We start from the raw sequence: 18,209 nt of genomic DNA on the forward strand, positions 1-18,209 counted from the left end.
ATGCGCAAAAAAAAGAATTTTATTGTTCTGATGGTGCAAATGACAATGTCACATGTCATCCTGGATGCATTCTGTAAGCTTTTGAAGTAGTAGCTATTTGTATTATGGGGGAAATGGGGGCAAGCACAATTCGGTTAGTAAACAGAACTCCAGGGTCCTGCTGATTTCACTCGGGTCAAATGCTTTATAGCAGGGGTTCCCAACAAAATTTTCTCGAGGACCCCTCATCGAGCCGCTATTGTGACAAGGACCCCCATTAATTCCTAATCCTAAAATTAAAAAGACAGGGTACCTGCGCAGTTCGAAAGCACGTCAAAATGCAAGTAGATAAATAGGAACCGCTACAGCGGGAAGGTAAACGGCGTTTCCATGTGCTGCTCTGGTTCGCCAGAAGTGGCTTTGTCATGCTGGCCACATGACCTGGAAGCTGTATGCCGGCTCCCTCGGCCAATAATGCGAGATGAGCGCGCAACCCCAGAGTCGGTCACGACTGGACCTAATGGTCAGGGGTCCCTTTTACCTCATGTGCACCTTTCCCCCATTTGCCTCTTGGTATCCTCTCCTCCTCGAAGGCTGACATGGTCCATGCAGGGTGGATGACAGAGAGGGCTCTCCTGGTGACGGCATCTCAGTGCCAGCAACCCACAGCGGTAAGTCTGGGGAAACCCCTTGTATTTCAGCAGTGAAGCTCAAGGGCAGGTGCAGCTGGAAACTAGTTTACTTTTTCCAAAGAATATAAAAAGTGATCTTCTGAATGGGATTCCCAGGTTCTTTCATCCTGGGATTGTTGAAAAGGGTTGTGGGCATGGTCAGCTGTGGGGGTGTGGTCAGTCGCTACATTTTCAAAGCACCCCCACTTTGTGGTGCATGCTCTGTATTTTCTGTTTTTTCTCACACACAGCTCCTTCCCCATACAAAAATTGCTCCATTGACTTGCATGGGAGGAAAAAGCACACGCACACACACACACACACACACACACTGGGCTAAATGAGCCTTTGATCTTACCTTGGGGAAGGGTGATAATCAGCTCAGTCACTCAGGGTTTGCTGTTTTGCCCAGGCGCAGTGCCGGCCACGGAGCTCTGCAGGGACGCGGGTGGGAGACGGGGCTCCCTGAGGGGTTTGCGGTCAGTCAGTGCGGAGGCCGCGGCTCCCAGCGCCGCCCCGCACACGAAGCCGCCGAAGAAGCGGCTCCGGGCGAGGCGGGCGCCCAGCGACCGGGCCATGACAGCAGATTTTTGCCCTGCTTCAGGGCGGCAGCGCCCGTTGGCGAGCTTGGCTTTCGCGCGCTTTTTCCTCCCCTCACGAGGCGGAGCAAAGAGAAGCTGAATAAGGCGGAGGCGGAAAGGAGGGAAGAGCCTTTCCGCCTCCGCCTTATTCAGCTTCTCTTTGCTCCGCCTCGTGAGGGGAGGAAAAAGCGCGTGAAAGCCAAGCTCGCCAACGGGCGCTGCCGCCCTGAAGCAGGGCAAAAACCTGCTATCCTCACTTCTACAAAGCCGTGGGGAGCACTGGGCGGTGGGTGGCGGGCAGGCTGGCCAGCGCCCCTCCATTCTGGCTCCGCCAAGTTGCGGACCCCTCTGGCATAGCTCGCGGACCCCTGGGGGTCCGCGGACCACCTGTTGGGAAACACTGCTTTATAGGAATCACTCCCACTAAAATCAGTGAGACTTCACGTTGCTTGAATTGTGCCCATTGTACAGAAAGAATAGAGAAGCTGAGCATTGTGTCCAGTACTAGTAATACACACAGTAAACCCATTAAAACTAATGGACATAGGTCCATTAATTTCAGTGGGTCTGCTCTGAGTGCAGCTTTGGTTGGCTACAACCCTGATAAACCTACAAATCAAAAACAGGCACATGTGACACAATAAATCAGTCATAATAACAACCTAAAAGTTACAAAATTTCTATGTCTGGACTTCTATTCAAGTTTTTCTATTACAAATCATAGGAACTGCTAGATCATGTAAGAAAGGAACTTAACTCCTGAAATTGTGTTGTTTTCTGTCTCTTTCACACTGTATTTTAGTACTGTGTATAAAATAACATTTTCAACGAAAAAGGGCATTAAGGATAAAGAGTCAAACCCACCCACCCTGTTCCATTATATCTTTTGTTGTCAAAAAACGGTATCATTCGTTCTGTTGTCCCAAATATTCCACTCCTTGCAGAAATCTGAACAGGAAGCATTCAGAAATGCTGTGTGTTCCTCTTGATTCTCGTGGTGTTTGCCTTACTATCATTCCTGATTCTTCCCTGTGTGAAACACAGATCAGATGACCAAATACTCTGGGACTAACATTATGCTTGTGTATGTGCTTGGGGGGGGGGGGAGACATGGGATTCTGGCTGCCCCAAAGGGTTCTTTTCTGTTCGACTTTCTAATGAATTTCTTACTTCTATATACAGTATTTATGCCTCTTCACTTCCTGCTGTAGGACTGTTCATGGCCTTTTTATAGAACTTTATCAATTTCAAGGCAGAAGTTGTGGGATACCCTTCTTTTGTCTGATTGCTCAGCTCGCTCAGTTGAACCCAGTAATGAGCTACATACATTCTGACACCCCCAATCCACAGCTCTATTAAGGAAAAAGTACTTGGAATGTAGTGGCTAGTTTTTCGCACTTCTTATGGGAGATGCAAGCTACATGAGCCGCCTAAGCCTGAATGGCTTGTGTGTGTGCTTGTGTGTGAGAGTGGGGGCCTCATCCAGGCCTAATCACAGCTCATATGTATTTTAAAGTGGGAGAGCTAAATAACACACACACGAGCCATTCCATGCCAGGCAGCATTTTGTAGTAGAATATCCATCTCTACATATCAAATAACCCAGTGGGGAGCAGCCCTGGGTGCTGAGTCCCACAAGCATTTGTGTCACTAATTAACCACAACCACAGATTCATCACCGGCAGACCATTTGTGTCTCCCACTCAACGACAACTCAAACTTAGTATTTCTCAATTCAGATACTTCACACATTCCACCGAGATTCATCAAGTGCTGAATTATCAAGTGAATGTACATGCAAGTGAGAACCAGCCCAACGATTTTGCTGCAGGTGCTTAGATGATAAGCAATAACACCAGTACAATGTTCAGCAAGCTGAAATACAAAGTTAGCATTACAGGGGCATTGAGTTGGTGTAAATAGCAGATCAATGGGGCCAAGAATTTAGGATCAGGGTGTCTGTTATATGCAGTTTAATGGAGCTGTGAAGTGGTCAGAGGTTTGTTTTCCTTACTGCTTAACTTAAATGTGGCATGTCCTTGGCAAATGTTTCAAAGGATGTGAATGAAACCGATTTGCTTGTATTCTTAGATGTTGAAAATTGAACTCTGGCACTATTCCGGAGTAGGGTACCTATTTGTTTAGGCTGGAGTCTGCCCTAATTACATATAAAATGGCTGAAAGTGGCTTAATTCTTTATTTAAAAAAAAAGTAAAAGGGTTTCAGGAGTGGAGGTGCTAAACCTTTGCTCCCAACAACTACTGGTATTTCCCCAGTGTGACTTCTTTCCCTTAACTTGGCTCTTAATACCAGTCAGGAAAACAACACCTTTGGCAGAGGAGGTTAACTATAGGTGCATCCCCAATAATATACCCGTTGGCTTCAAAATTTGGACACACGCAAGCCACGCTTTATGCATGTTTGGGACAGACCCAAGTTGAAACAAATGGGTCTGCCACTATCACTTCTGTTTTGAGTCTTAGTGACCAAATTTCCAGGAAACAAATAATTAAACTAGGGAATAACTACAGTGTGTGACTATTCTATGTAAAAGCCAATCTAGTATATATAATATATATCAAGTGACTTGAATGATTTTCCTAACTTGTTTGCAACCAATAGATCATATTGAATGTTTTTATGTAAACTTTGTATCGTTGGGGAAGAACTACCCAATCAGAGATTTATATTTTCATAAATGTTAAATTTAGTTAAATTTTGTTACAGAGTTGTTTAAATTAGAAATCTATTGCTGTCTTCAAACAATATACAGTCTTGTGTATGCATTGTTTGTATGAATAAATATAAACAACATAACGAAACTAGGGTGGGATTTCTAACTTGTTTATTTTGAAAAAGTAAATTTCCTCCTGGTGTAGGTCCAAATAAGTAGTGCAGTGCAAATGGAATTTCAAAGTTCTCTGCCGGTGCCCCGCAGCTTTGCTGACCAGTGGCAATGAGCAGTAGTCATCACTTAGTCTGAATAAAATGGCATTCAGTAACTTGCTAAATGGCATTTGTAACTTGCTAAAATCATGGTAAGGCGTGAAATCAAATGGAAGGATTTTCAGACAGCTGAGGAGCACAGTTCCCAATGATACTTACTGAGTTCTATAAGACAGAGAACATGAGTTGCATCTGGTTAGATTGTAGATGGCGGGGAGGCACTTGCTCCCCTTAAAAACCTGGAATACTGGTTCAAGATTAAGGTGAAGCTAAGCCCCCACCTCAATGGACTATACAACTTTTATTCTTCCTAATCTAGCTACATTACTTTTCCAAGATAAATTAATGGCTGCCAGTTCCTCCTATGGAAAAAAAATAGTTCACTTAAGGACTGCAGTGGTAGATGAATCTGCCCAGTGTGTATTACACTAAAATGACCAGCTGTTCCCCGAGAAAGACCCCATTGGAAATCCAGTGCATCTCTCCAAGGTTACAAATCATATATACATGGCTGGACATGTTGCAAATATAATAGCAATACAGCACGTGGTTTTTATACGGTGAGCCTTCTCCTTAACTTTTCAAAGCATTTCACATATGCAGTCACGAAAAGCTTTGTGCTGTTGTGCCCATATTAGCAAGAGCTAGATGTGACTTGGAGGTGTTAGGGGAGGGTTAGTACCTCTGGTGGGGGACACATCGTGCTTCTGGGGTAGTTAGTCCACCTTTGGTCTGCACCTTGCACTCAGATCTCACCTGTGGCTCCTGGAAGCTGTCGGTGTACAACAGTGGCCACACCCCCGGGAACAGCTTCAGCTGGTTAGCTAAACCAGGTGAGGGTAGCCGATGGGTCTCAAACGCTCAGTGAGTTACAGACTTCCTCTGCATGCAAAGACAGGCTCCAACAAATTGAACAGACATGGCCAATAGTGGGTCCAATGGTCAAGAAGGTGGTTTCTCCACATGGTGTAGAGCAGGCATCCCCAAACTGTGGCCCTCCAGATGTTTTGGCCTACAACTCCCATGATCCCTAGCTAATAGGATCAATGGTCGGGGAAAATGGGAATTGTAGTCCAAAACATCTGGAGGGCCAAAGTTTGGGGATGCCTGGTGCAGAGGGAAATGAGGGCTCATCAACCTGGGAAGGTAGCCCTTCTTGGAAAAGGAAAACTCTGATCCTAAACTTCTGCTACTGTCAGGGGGACTCCCTACAGGAGCCTCCCTCCCCCCCCCCCCGGTCATCCTGACCAGCACTTCACCCCACGACAGCACAAGCAGCGAGTCAGGAGGAGGGAATGGGGAATGGAGCGGTTTGGAGAGAGGGCTCAGTGAGGTGTCTGAGCCCTGGCAATGCTATGGAGAACAGAACGTGCAGGAAGGGCTCAGAGACGTGTCTGAGCCCTGGCACTGCTCTGGCCGAGGGTCAGCGGATGAGGGACTCAGCGAAATGTCGGAGCCCAGGCGCTGCCCCAGCCAGCAAGAAAGGAAACCTCTCCTTCCGGCGCCCAAACGGAGGCGCACGCCCACACGTAGGGTGAAGGGGCAGCGTTTTGGGGTGCCCAGGCTTCTATGCTGGCCAAAAAGCAGGCGGCAGCCATTGCCGGGTTCCGGATCGGACTAGGCGGCCATGTTTTCTGTTATCTCTGCACTGTAAATAGTATGCACAATAAAACTCTTAAAGACAGTGCGGACTGGAGCATCTTTACTCGAGAGTAGCCACAACAATCCCCTGACAGCTGCCTTGTGGTATATCTTCAGGAGAAGGAAAGCTACACAAACCCAGAGCAGAGTCCCTAAGACAGTTGGATAGTGTCTTGTTTGTACCCCTCCTTGTAGGCCAAGAGGTCTTGTCATCTGGGCAGCCCAGGACCTCCATAGACACTGCCCAGGCTTGCACCCTGGAGAGATCACTTCAGTGCTGCTAACACAGAGGTTCGACTTCACCCCCAGAGGTGCACTCCATTGTCTTTCGAGACAGACAGGTGGCTTGGCTAAGGCCACCAGAGAATTGATGTGAACTTCCCACTTCGCAACTCACAAATGGAACCGCTGCAAACGCTCCTGGGCTACAGATTGCAAAACAGTGGGTTGCAGTAGAGAAATGGGTCTTTCCCTGGCTGATAGCGATGCGTAGCAGGGGGAAAGCAGAAGAAATTGTGGGAAAGTCACATGTCAAGAGTTCTACCTCCATGAGATATAGTGAAGATGTGGGTCACACCAAGCAAAGGCAAGAAGATTGCCATCCACCTTTGGAATGCATTTGCTATAATTATTATATAATTATTATAATTTCGTTCTCCAATTCGTATGGAGGGTTTTGGAGGAAAGGTAAACAGCTGTATATTGCAGCTAGATGGCGCAGTTGTCCTGCATTCCACATGTTTCCCCCTCTCTCAACACCTGTCATGGCATATTCACTGAAGACACAAGTAAAAGGGCACTGCTTACCTGTCATTGAAGTCAGTGTCCAAACTCACAATCCCTGTAGCAAGTTGGGTCTGCCCTTGAAATATTCTATACAATCGTATCTTGGTTTTCGAACAGCTTCATTCTCGAACATTTTGGCTCCCAAACACCACAAAGTGACTGCTCCGGTTTTCGGATGGTTTTAGGAAGCCAAACGTCTGGCACAGTTTCTGCGGCTCCTGATTGGCTGCAAATACTATCCTCTAGGGATTTTCTTTATTTTATTTGTTTATTTCATTTCTGTGCCGCCTTTTTATTTTTAAGAAAAATCTCAAAGCGGTTTACAGAATATTAAAACATCAGTAAAACATCAATAAAACAATCTGAAGGAAGTCAAATGTAGAGTATACAGTCAAAGCAAAGGATTATTTGCAGCAGGAAATTTGCACGGGGCCCCAGTGTGAATTTAGAGGTCACGACTTCTTCAAAATAAAAGTGGCCAATTTAAAGCACACTTTTTAAAGCATTTTTAAAGCATTGAAAATATAATGTGCAGTTTGACCCTCATAAGCTAAGGAACCATTGCATTTCTGGAAATACTGTTTGAAAAACACTATAAAAACACTATATAGCCATAGACAAAAAACCTATATTAAAACACCATTACTTAACATAACAATATAACATAAAAACACTATAGCCTGCATTGCAGGGGGTTGGACTAGATGACCCATGGGGTCCCTTCCAACTCTACAATGCGATGATTCTAAGAAAGAAGAACCTGGGGAATATAGATAAAACCAATGCTATTTGCATCAACATCTGATTTCATGGAATAAAAACCAGAGACGGCATTGGGTATGCAAAGGAGAATAAATACAGTCATACCTCGGGTTAAGTACGCTGTGGGTTTGCGTACTTTCAGGATAAGAATGTCGCAGACCCAGAAGTGTTTACTTCCGGGTTCCGCCATGCGCGCATGTGCAGAAGCATTCTGTGCGCTTCACGCATGCACAGAAGTGCTCTATCGGCACTTTGCACATGCGCTAAAGTATGTACTTTAAGTACCTTTGGGGGTGTGAACGACACCCTGGAACGGATTGAGTACTTAACCCGAGGTAGCACTGTATTAAGAAATAAAAACTAAACATTTGAACAACTGTATCATTTTGCATAATGTTTGTACATTCAATACAGTTCTGAAATATGGGATTTCTCCAATCCTCCGAATTCCCTCTACCCCCTCCGTGTTTCCATTATTTCATTGTTAAATCATGCATGTCCAAATCATATTTCCATCCATTCATATCTATTTTTATCTATTATGATAGTATAGCAAGTGTTTTTTAGAATCCTCCTGATGTATTTACTTGTATACAATGCATTGTCATATATGCAATGAAAGTTCCCCATTCATTTTAAAATTTGTTACCAAGCCTGATTTCTAAGTCTACCAGTTAGTTTGGCCATCTCTGCATATTCTATTAACTTAATTTGCCCCCAAAAAATGTGGGAATTTTTTCCTCTTTCCAGCACTGGGCTATCAATATTTGTGTGGTTGTAGTCACATACATGAACAGATTTTTTTTCCTCCTCTTCCTATAATTTCTAATAGGAAGGCTTCTGGTTTTTTAAGGAAGGTTATTTTAAACATTTTCTTCAGTTCATTGTATATCATTTCCCCCCAAAAAAATTATACCTTAACACTGCCACCACATATTTTCTGATTTATACATTTGCGCTTACTTGACTGGTGTTAAGTACCACCACCTATACATCATTTTCAGACTTCATTTTCTTCCCTCTGTACAGTGAAGGAACTCTCATGCCATCCGCCAAAACCGGCACCCAAATTTTGGGAACTAGTTGTGCAGAACTCTTGCGTGCCAAAAAGGTGCACAAGGACACCTCAGGCAGTTTAGTTCCTTGTGTGACACGCGTGCACCTTGCTTCCTTCAAGTGTATCTCTTTGAAACTACAGTCCTTATCTGGAAGGAGGTATGTGACTGAAACCAATGGCACATTATTAGCAGATTAATCATTGGTAGTAGGCTCAAGGCTGTGAAAGCCAGCCCTTTTCTCATAGGCTTGTCAACTCTTCAATCACCTCCAGGGATGTCTTACCCATAGAAGCTAGTGGAGCTTTCCACCATGGTACTGGATATGCTTAAGACGGCCCTGTAGCTATATCTTTAATAGCAATTTGATGTGCAGATCATAGAGTTGGAAGGGTCCCCAAGGGTCATCCAGACCAACCCCCTGCAATGCAGGAATCTCAACTGAAGCATCCATGGCAGATGGCCATCCAACCTCTGCTTAAAAACCTCCAAGGAAGGAGAGTCCACCGAGACCGTTCCACTGTCAAACAACCCTTACTGTCAGAAAGTTTTTCCTGATGTTGACTCGGAATCTCCTTTCTTGTAACTTGAAGCCATTGGTTCGAGTCCTACCCTGCAGAGCTGGAGGAAACAAACTAGCTCTGTCTTCCATGTGACAGCCCTTGAGTTATTCACATGTGGTTACTTGTATACTATGATTTTCTGCCCATCAAGTTGCTGATAACAGTCACAAGTCCAGGCTGGTGTTTTGTTTTGGTCACCTGACAACCCTACTTACTGCTGGTAGAAATAACACACCCCAAAGGCACTTCTTGTCCCAGGGTCTCATCATGTAAACAATGCTGATAGTATTCTTTGGAAGGGAAATATCCAATAGAGACTTCTGACAGTGCGACCTGTCTGCTCAGGTGTCCCCTTGGGTGGAAAGGAGATCACGGGGAGCAAGGGCGTACCCACCATGCGGCAAGTTAGGGCAGCTGCCCTACTCTAGAAGCAGGGCTGGTGGGCAGAGGCGGAGCACAGCCCGGCGGAGCGCGAGTTCGCCATTCCCGCCGCACCGCGCCGCACCCTCCCTCCAGCTCCCCGTCGCGCCCTCTGGCAAGGCCAAGCGCGGCGGGGAACCAGAGAGCGCGGCGCGGCGGGCAGGAACGCTGAACTCGCGCTCCGCTGGGCTGGGCTCCGCCTCCGCCCACCAGCCCTGCTGCTAGGGAGGGGCACAGCCCGGCGGAGCGCGAGTTCGCCGTTCCCGCCCACTTTGTGGCCCCTCCCCTTCCGTGCCTTGGCCCCTCCCCTTGCCCCCCCCCTAGTTTTGATCCTGGGTACGCCCGGGGAGCCTTTATTTCCATAGAGCACTGCCAAGAATAGTGGTGTTTCCAGTTCCTGAGCTAAATTCACCCAGCAGGAAGAGAGCTGTCAATTTTGTGACTTCCAGAGGGAGCAAAGTACCGAAAACACACAAAAGCACGGTCACAAAAACCTGCTCAGATTGCTACAGAAATTAGCCATTGTGTAGTAAAGCCATCACGTGGGCTGTTGGAGGTTTGTTTGCCCTTTTTTTTCCCCTCCAGGAGCAATGAAGTTTGGCAGGTTTTCTAGCTTGCAGGTAAAGGGTTACAGAGTCTAGGAAGTATTAAATGCAAACTTTAAAGGGTTTTATTTTCATCTGCCGTCACATGACTCCTGGGTGCCCAATGACACTCGCGACAGTGTCTCTCATTAGGAGGTCATGCAAACTCCTGCCTGCTAAAGGAGGCATTTGTTACATATTTAGCATTCAAATGCAGAAGCCGGGCTTAAGCCATGGGAGATCCTAATCAGCAGCCAGCTTCGTTTCCCCAACAGCACAGAAGCTGCAGGTAAGAGAGGCTCTTCTCCCTTTCAAAACTTTTGCCACTTTCCCTGTCAGGCTTTTGAGACTGAGACACCTGGCATAATGTTATGTGTCGTAGCAGAAGGACTGTGATCCTTCGGATAGAAACCTATTAAGAGTTTCACTTGTTGCTGCAAGAAGCACTGTTTGGTTCTACTTTTAAACGAGCAAGTACATTCCTCTAGTCATCAGTGGCTCCAGGGCTTTCGAAAACTTTGTGCGTTTCTTCAACAGATGGGTTGAGGTTGAATGGCATGGGTGCTGCCAACAGGTGTTTATCGTGAGATCAGGGCTACTCGTGCATGAAAGGCTTTTTGCAGCACCCACACAATGTTGAAAACATCAGGTGCCAGCCTGTGTTTCCTGTCCCCCCCCTCCCTGGCAATTTAATCCAGATTTACCCTTGGGGTGGGATCTCGTAAAGTGGGGGGACCGTCTGTTGTCGGAGACCTCTTTGTGATACTACCTGTTTGCAAATTAAGCCCCAAATCTGGAGCCCCAAATATCAGGTTAATAAATTCCAGATTTTAAATTGTAACATGCATGGGGATGGGCAGCAGTTGGTGGGAATTGCTTGGGGGGAAATGACATATATTTGGCACATGTCTCTTGAAAGGTTGTGATATGTTTTGTATGAAAAGCGGCTTCCCCTATTGATTTCAAATTCCATTAAGTTCAAGAGAATTCTTTTTACAATTTTTTTAAAAAAGTGAATGCATTAAATGCACATTTGAAAACTTGTGTGTCGTAACAGATACACACTCCTTAGATGAGGCTCTCTGATGTGTGAATGTTTGGCAGGGAACGTGGGTGAAAGTGTGTTACATAAGAAGTGGTTGGGGGTGTAAATGGGATTGGAAGGAAGGCAAGTGAACAATTATAAAGTCTGAAAAAATAGCATGCTTCTGATTCTAAATCAGGTGGATGTACAAATGTGAACTTGGGCAATAATGGTCTTGAGTTGCTGCTGTCGGGTTCTACATGTCCTATGAAAGAAGGACAATGGCGGGAGAAAGGGAGATTCTCCTACTTCCTCCACCGGTGCTTTTCATTTGATGTAACTTGATGTCTTTTAGGAGATTGTTTTTGTTACGCCCACTATGGGAATGGAAAAAATGACACCTAACAGCACATAACCTATAGCCAAGATCTGCTGGGATGATCAAGTCTGGAACAGACAGATTGCAGGCTGTCCTGGCTGAGCTCAGCTGGGGCCACATTGGCAGAACTCGCTTAACCCAGCTGAGTCAGGTCTATACCAGCTCAGCCAGCTTAAGCCAGTAAAACTTACGCTGTCCCCACTCCAAAAATAAATGTGGTTTGGGGTATAGCAGGGGCAGGATGGGCAAGGAGAGACTTACAACTACAGTCGTACCTTGGTTTTCAAACAGCTTAGTTCTCGAACGTTTTGGCTCCCAAACACTGCAAACCTGGAAGTGACTGTTCCGGTTTACGAACTATTTTTGGACGCCGAATGTCTGATGGGGCTTCCACGGCTTCCGACTGGCTGCAGGAGCTTCCTGCAGCCAATCAGAAATGGTGCTTTGGTTTCCAAACATTTTGGAAGTTGAACGGACTTCCGGAACGGATTCCATTTGACTTCCAAGATACGACTATATTCCAAACCTCTTTTAGCTCTTTTAGCCATGTGACATGGCAACCAAGAGTAGACTTCAGTAATCTTTCATGGTATGACTCCATGTGTGAGGCCAAAATTTGGCGCCCCCAAATGGATCTTCTCAATTATGGATCTTCTCAATTATGGATATTCTAATTTTGCACCCTCTTGGCTCAGTGGAATTTATGGGCGAATCACCCACAGCGCCCACCCAAAATCAGGCACGACTGGTAAATTAGCTGAACTTACATGGACGAACAGAGTGCTGTAAATCAAGTTCTATTATAAAGGCTTGTTTTCTTTCTGCCAGACTTGGGCCACTTCAGCCATCAGTTGCTTCAATCCTGAACAGAGTTTGGAATTGGATGATTTATGTTTGCATAAATTCCACTGGCTTCTTATACTTAGGATTGCTCTGAAACACACTTATTATGGCGTCAGCTTTCACAAACTAGCATGGTCCTTTAGACATAAGCCAATGAAAGCTTATGGTACATAATAAAAGTATTAGTATTTAAGATGTTGCCAGGCTCTTGGTTCTGTTGCAGGAAAAACAACAGTCACCTTTCTCGTTCTGGACAGTTCTCCTTTGGGAGGGAGAGGCCTATAAATCCAATGCTGTGATTGTTCTAGAACACAATGGTGTTTTGCTGTGCTTCACTCGCTGATCTTGTTAGTTACTGTGTCTGACAATCCTGGTATCTATTTTTCTATCAGTTATTTCCATTGGGGATTTAAAGACACTTTGTGCACATACAGCCTTGTATATGTTTGCGTAAAACATTTGAGGTGCCCCCTCAAAAAATTAGCTACAGTGTGTTACATACTCCAGCTCTGATGTGCAACTTAGAGAAGTTCTCAAAACTCTAAAAAGGAAGTGTTGCTATCTGTGTTTAATAAACAATATGGGCATGTTGGCTCCAGACAAATCAGTTAATGTCCTAGATTGAATCAGAAACCCTAGCATTACTGATTGTTATTATTATTATTATTATTATTATTATTATTATTATTATTATTATAGTGAGGGGTATCCATTCATGGACCTCTTGCCATTTTTTCTAGTTATGCCCGAGATTATGGTGATTGGTGGCTTCTGATTCAGGAGTAGAGATCTTGACCAGGGGTCAGCAAACTTTTTCAGCAGGGGGCTTGTCCACTATCCCTCAGACCTTGTGGGGGGGCAGACTATATTTTGGGGGGGGGGATGAATGAAAATGCCCCACAAATAACCCAGAGATGCATTTTAAATAAAAGGACACATATTCTACTCATGTCAAAACAGCAGGCAGGCCCCACAAATAACCCAGAGATGCATTTTAAATAAAAGAACACATTCTACTCATGTAAAACACGCTGATTCCTGGACCATCTGCGGGCTGGATTTAGAAGGTAATTCCGGCCCCCAGGCCATAGTTTGCCTACCCATGATATTGACAATTCTAAATGAAGCCCTGCTTTTTCCAAAGGTGAGGTAACTGCAGACTGAAATGAGTTTTAGAGTCCATCTTGGTGTTTCATGGGTACCCTTGTGGAGGCCAAGTGAAAGGAGTGTTTTATGTATCTTGTTAACTACATTGGGAATTTGCTTGGAACTTGCAGCTGTTTCAGAGTCATGAATTAATGCTAATATTAGTGAGCTTATTTCACCAATGCTGAAGGAACTGAGTTTCAAAGTGCTGGTCTTGTCCATCAAAGCCCTCTATTGCTTGGGCTCTGCGTATCTTGTGAGATGCCTGCTCCAACCTTCTGAGATCTACAGGGGAAGCCCCTGATGTAGGGTAGAGTCTTCTCGGTGGTGGCACCACTTTTTAGTACAGTCATACCTCGTGTTGCGTTGGGTTCATGTTGCGTCTTTTCGGCTTGCGAACGCGGCAAACGTGGAAGTGTATACTTCCGGGTTTCGCTGTGTGGGTTCACGCAGAAGTGGGTTCACGCAGAAGTGTTCTGCGTGCTTCGCGCATGCACAGAAGCGCTCTATCGTGATCCGCGCTTGCGGACTTTTGGGGGTGCGAATGGCACCCTGGAATGGTTCATGTCCACAACTAGAAGTACCACTGTACTAAGGAAATAAACAGGAGAGGAAGCTGACAATCGACTCAAATCCAGGGCATGCTATGGATGAAGCCTTGACTCTGCAGTTGTTGCCAGAACTGATGGTGTATTGTGGGATCAGTTTCATCTTAGACTGGAACTATTAAGCGGTTGCAAATACTCACTTTGGGGGGAGGCAGTGGTGAGGGTTGTGATGGAAGAACAGATCTATCAATGTCTATTTTGCATGATACTGAAGTGGTATCTCTGTATTCATATTCTCTGAACACCAGCTACAGGGAATAAATATCAGAAGTGGGTTGTTGTCTTTTCTATGGCCTATTTGTAAGGTATTTGGGACCATGTGGCTAGCCACTGAATGCCAGGCTAAATGAACTCTCAATCAGTTCTTATGTTCTTGAAACTTATGTTTCCCACTAAAAAGTAAGGGACCAGAAGTGCTTAGCTGAATGGCCCCTGTACGTATAACTATTTAAGGAAATACACACGATCGCTGCTACTGTTTGCTTGCTACGTCGCCAGTATGGGGAGGGAGTGGCCACCAACTCATAACCGGTAAAGCTCTTTTATTGTGCCTTCACTTTTATTTTAAATAATGACCGTACATAGTGGCTGGGTGGGTCCTGAACATCCAGCATTGTAAGATATACTCAAAGGTAAATGTGAGAGAGGTGTTTAGTGACGTCATATGTTCCTGGAACACTTTAAAAGAGAATAGCAAATATTTGATCAGGGAGGTAAATACAACTGTTCAATGTCTTTGGCACAACACCGATAAACCATTCCTAAACGAATCTTGTTTTACTCTGGATCTCATACCCACATTATTCAGAAGCAGCCAACAGGGCTGAGTACTGTATAAACTGGCTTTTTATAAACAGTCTCCAACGTATATTGGAATAGTCCTTTTGGACACTATCTCTAAAGCGTTATGAAAATGTTAAATGCATATTATCCAGAAGTGCTCTTCCTGTACTTGTAACTCTCCTTTTCTCCCTGCCTGAGGGCTTCCTTACACATTGCAGAAATCGCTTTTCCACTTCCTATGCATTTACGGTCATTTTCTCTGCACCAGAGAAACTTTTTTGAGTCCCTGCCGATGGCATTCTTCTTTAAACATATCCACCCTGATGTTTAGGAAGTTTGTTAGGAGTTTGGATTTGTTTTAGTCTATTTTATTGCGGTTTTAACCTTCTGTGTGTTATCAGTTATGGTTGTTAATTTTTTTAGCGGTTATTTTTATTTTGTAAACTGCTTTGAGGTTTTTCAAAAAGCAAGCGATACATAAATTTTGTGAAATCTCCTGCTCTGGCTTTCGAAGCAAAGTGTGTTGGCAAACTGGCCATAATGGTGTGTGAGTGCTGTTTTTAGCTTACCAACATTTAATAAAATGCCTAATCCCACAATGAAATTGCTTATGCTTATTACAGCACAATTGCAATTCAAACACATTTGGCTGTCTGTGGTGGAAAGGAGCCAGTGTGCTGCCATTCTGTGGCCACTGAATGTTGTTCATTGCATTATTTATTGTGGCTCACCTGCCCTTAGGATTTTTCCCTTAAAAATAAAAGGTGTGTGCCCCTCCAAACCTCAGAGTGACCCTGAATCTGCTAATACCTTCCTCCCAGACAAATGTGGTGCCGGTGACTTGGTTACACTTACATGAGCAAAGAAATGCTTAGAACTGGAAATACAGTGAATTACAGTGATAAATTTGGCACTTTGGTGCCAACGAATGCTGGTCCAAAATCTCTTCCCTGAGGCTGCCGCTTCACGCTGCCTATTTACACAGGAATTCCCTTGATCTCTCAACCTGGTCCACTCGCTGTGTTGTTTTAAGTGGATTGCCTTTCGATCTGTTTCACTGATGGGATGTTTTTATTTTGAAGTTCGCATAGCTGGTTTATAATACGTAAACTACTTAACAAGGCTATTTTGACATTCAAGTGGTACAAAAAGGGTTCCTTGGAGTTGGCTGTGCTATGAAAGTTTTGCAGATTGTCTAATTCAGGGGTCAGCAAACTTTTTCAGCAGGGGGTCGGTCCACCGTCCCTCAGACCTTTGAAGAAGATAAAAGAATGAATTCCTATGCCCCACAAATAACCCAGAGATGCATTTTAAATAAAAGGACACATTCTGCTCATGTAAAATCATGCTGATTCCCATTTAGAAGGCGATTGGGCCAGATCCAGCCCCCCCCCCCCGAGTCTTAGTTTGCCTACCCATGGTCTAATCCCCTGCTTTCAGCGCAACTGTGATTTTCACATTAGTCTGTGATTATTATTCTCCTACAGACTGTTGTAAGCAAAAAAAGCAGCCTTTTCATAGAATCATAGAGTTGGAAGGGACCACAAGGGTCATCTAGTCCAACCCCCTGCAATGCAGGTATCTTTTGCACAGTTTGGGACTTGAACCCATGACCCTGAGATTAAAAGGCTCATGCTCTACTGACTGAGCTCTCTCTTTTAACGAGTTAATTTTCCCACTACCATAATTTATGGCGGGAGGGAAATCTAAATGATCTGTCGCTGTAGCCGCTAACAATTGTTTCCATTGTGACTCACACATCACCCATTCCATTTCACACGGTCATAAATTCCAGAAGCATTCATCTGTGTGCAAAATCAAAGAAGGGTTTAAAAAGTTGTATATAGGCCAACCAGGTGCTACGGAAAAATTAGCGTTCAGTCTTAAATACAGTCAAGGGGGGGATTCTCTGTTGCCCCGGAGTGCTGGACTGGATCTAATGGGCTTAAGTTACAGGAGGGTCGGTTCAGGTTGAACATGCAGAGACAAATGCTGTTAGCAATAAAAGCATTGTGTGATTGATAGGAACCTGCTACCTAGAGGACACACAGGTACGTGTACACAAGCAATCTTCCCTTTCAGGCTTTCTACTTTATATATAAAAGGTAAGGCACAATGATGTCACCTGTATGAGGAAAGGAGGAACTTGTCTCATGCTATCTTCAGTTAATTATTTCTATAAATATCAATCTACTGCCCAAATTCATCAGACGTTGGTTGACTTTTAAACAAGTTTTAATCGATTAACCTAGCCCTTTAAACATTGCAATCTTAATGTTTCTAAGTTTGAATCATCCGAGGGTGCCTTTCGTCTGCCACTGTTTGTTTTTTTTCTGGGCGAAGGCTCCATACATTTAACACTCCTGGCAGATGTACAGTGGAACCTCGGTTTATGAACACCTCGGTTTACGAATTTTCGGTTTACGAACGCCGCGGACCCATCTGGAACGGATTAATTCGCTTTCCATTACTTTCAATGGGAAAGTTTGCTTCAGTTTATGAACGCTTCAGTTCATTAACAGACTACCGGAACCAATCACACCCATGCTTCGGGTTAAGTGCGCTTCAGGTTGAGTACTCCGCAGACCCGTCTGGAACGGATTAATCCACTTAACATTACTTTCAATGGGAAAGTTTACGTCAGTTTATGAACGCTTCAGTTTAAGTACTCCCCGGACCGTCTGGAACAGATTAATCCACTTTCCATTACTTTCAATGGGAAAGTTTGCTTCAGTTTATGAACGCTTCAGTTTATGAACAGACTTCCGGAACCAATTGTGTTCATAAACCGAGGTACCACTGTACAGCATTTTCCTATTGCTGTGTGCTGAGGGAACCCTACACCCACTGATGGTGGAAGTTATTGTGCAGTAGTTAAAGGCACAAGGTTTGAAGGAAGAATTGCATGACCATACCCTCTAGCATTTCTCTGATGAAAATAGGCACATCCTATTCAACAACAACAACATTATTTATACCCCATCCATCTGACTGGGTTGTCTCAGCCACTCTGGGCAGCTTCCAACATAATAAAACATTAAACTGCCTTCAGATGTCTTCTAAAGGTGGTATAGTTACTTATCTCATTGGCTCAGGGGGTCAAGTAACTCCATTCCCTCCAATGCCCTAAGGAAAAGCGGGACATTCTGAAATCAAATCAAAAACTGGGGTGGCTTCTTTAAGTCTAGGGCCGTCCTGGGAAAATAGGGACACTAGGATAAGGTTAACAGATGTCCCCGTTTCCTGGGGACAGTCCCCGGATTTACAAATCAATCCTCATACAAAATCCATTGAAGTTGAAAAGTGTCCACGGAGTCATTGAAAATAATATCGTAACCTTACACTAGGAGAGTCTGCATGACAGGCTGGCTAATGGTTTTGTTGTTGTTGTTGTTTAGTCGTTTAGTCGTGTCTGACTCTTTGTGACCCCATGGACCA

At 44.6% G+C, this 18,209-nt stretch overlaps 1 protein-coding gene across 2 annotated transcripts in view; it reads left to right on the plus strand.

Moving 5' to 3' along the window:
- Positions 1-10,029: 10,029 nt before the first annotated feature.
- The window catches only part of PGCKA1 (PDCD10 and GCKIII kinases associated 1), a 52,529-nt gene continuing 44,349 nt past the window's right edge, over positions 10,030-18,209 (plus strand). The window contains exon 1 of one of the 2 annotated variants that reach the window (XM_035111879.3): positions 10,030-10,277. The gene's annotated coding sequence lies outside the window, so the exon portion shown is untranslated. The remainder of the gene's footprint in view (positions 10,278-18,209) is intronic. The other variant, XM_035111881.3, reaches the window with a different exon arrangement.

The sequence above is a fragment of the Zootoca vivipara genome, chromosome Z1, assembly GCF_965207765.1.
Source record: "Zootoca vivipara chromosome Z1, rZooViv2.hap1.1, whole genome shotgun sequence".
In the NCBI taxonomy this organism is placed as follows: Eukaryota; Metazoa; Chordata; class Lepidosauria; order Squamata; family Lacertidae; genus Zootoca; species Zootoca vivipara.